Source organism: Austrofundulus limnaeus, unplaced genomic scaffold, assembly GCF_001266775.1.
Source record: "Austrofundulus limnaeus strain Quisiro unplaced genomic scaffold, Austrofundulus_limnaeus-1.0 Scaffold415, whole genome shotgun sequence".
Lineage (NCBI taxonomy): Eukaryota > Metazoa > Chordata > Actinopteri > Cyprinodontiformes > Rivulidae > Austrofundulus > Austrofundulus limnaeus.
The window spans coordinates 33,612-35,655 of record NW_013952817.1 but is presented as its reverse complement, the minus strand read 5'-3'; positions in this window follow the sequence as shown (position 1 = coordinate 35,655).

Below are 2,044 nucleotides of genomic sequence, written 5' to 3'. Positions count from 1 at the left end.
ATATTATTTTCTTTTATGGTTTGGTTTTATATGCATTCCATAGAAATTAAATTGAATCCAACAGATTTTTTTTGACAATTGAAGACTTAAAACTTAAAAATATGCACTTTTTTTCTGATTTAGGATTGATCCATGGTTGAGAAGTGAAAAGTCTTCAAAAGTCAAAAAATATGTCAAGTTGAGTTTGATTTCAATTCCTTGRATCACCATATCCTGGATGACTAAGAATCTAAAGCAGAATTCTCATGTGATGCTCCATGACTCACAACTCTGTCTTAGTGATATAAGAACTGCTGTCAGCACACAATATTTTTGTAAAGAACAKCTGTCTTTTAACTGCTGTCATTTTATCATAAAGTGCAGTTTGTGTCAAAATCACTGTTTTAACCGTACATAACAGCCACATAAAACACTGCATAATAAAAATATGTATATATTTCAGAAGTACATAAATATGGTACTTGTTCAAAAGCGACCATGTGAAACTTAGTGAAAAATGCGAAAATTTGATTTATTTATTTTACTACCATTCTTGGAAAACAATAATTGAAAACAAATTGTTTTTTTTCCTTAAGGTTTTGTTTTACAACAATACAAAATATGTGGTCCTTATATTGTTACACARTAGTGTCTTTAATGAATCCAAATAAGCAAGGATGACAAAAATATGTCTGTCATGAGAGTCTGGTGACAGGTTGTGTTTGTTTATACAATGCATAAAATGACTCTATATACTGGAAACTCACCACTTGAATTGCTAATGTATACTTTAAGTGCCTATTTTAATAAATGTATTATTTGCAAGGTCAAGTGTCTGTTTTATGTTTATGACTTCAACTGGTSGTTTAAATGTAGATTGASCTTTGAATAACAGATTATTCTTGTTAGATTATTCAGATTCATCTGGAGGTGTTTCTAATGAAACCCTGATACAGTATGCTCATTTTCAAGCTGTTTCAGCAGAGTTAGATCATACTTTTGGATGTGTATGTACAGACATCCACTATTACGAGCTGAMTATTCTCGTACTACCAGTTCAAGGATTTACTGGGGTTTTACTCTGCCTCACCAATGTGTCATTGTTTTTCCATATCTGACAATGGATTGTCTTTTTTGGTGCAGGTTGTGCACTGACTCTAGTCTGGGCTCAGCTACTCACCAAATGCACCTCAGCATGTCCCTGACTGCCTCCATCCTAAAGTATGACGTCCTGGCWTTTCTGCTCTCAGGGCTCCATAAGGTTTTAGGATGATATTTACATGTTTGATGGTCTTAACTCTATGCTAAATACACATACATTTGCTGTAAGCAATGGCAAAGTGTCATCCAAAAAGGAAATATAAAGTCTTGATGCCATCATTGCATGCGCCTTATAGAAGAAAACAATCATGTCTCATTCTGTTTGAAACAGACAACTTGAAAGTCTTCAGGCACTCTCTTGGGCTTTATTGATGTTTGTTTAAACATATTCATTTCTCAGTTTAWATGTGAAAAAGAAATCTCTGTTCAAACAATCAACAGCATGGCAGTGCAGTGGTTAGAACCGTCACCACTCAGTGAGAAAGTCGCAGGACCACCTGTAAAGACTTCATCATTCATCACTCATCAAGATCATCACTCATCAAGATTCTGAAACCACTCACCAAGCTTACCTGATTCTCCTAGAGCAGGGCTATTAACTGGCGGCCCGCGGGCCACATCCGGCCAGCGAGTGACCAAGCTTCGGCCCGCCAATTGGTTTATTCATCTCTTAAGCCCAAACTCTCGGTTTTCTACTTTAATTACTCTAAGTTCTTTTAGTTAAACATAGACATGAAATGTCAGAATCTTGGCTAGAAGCTGGTAAAAACTATTTCTATAAACACTCAAGACAGTTAAAACTACAAGCAGTTGAAAATAAAATGATGAAAGTGAAAATAAAATTGGTTTAAAAATTTGGCAAGTCAGAGATGTCAAAATATTATTTGTGTCAAATGGGAGGCATAATGTGTTCTTTTTGATAATGTGTCACTACTTTTATAGGGTTGTGCATATTGTATTGATG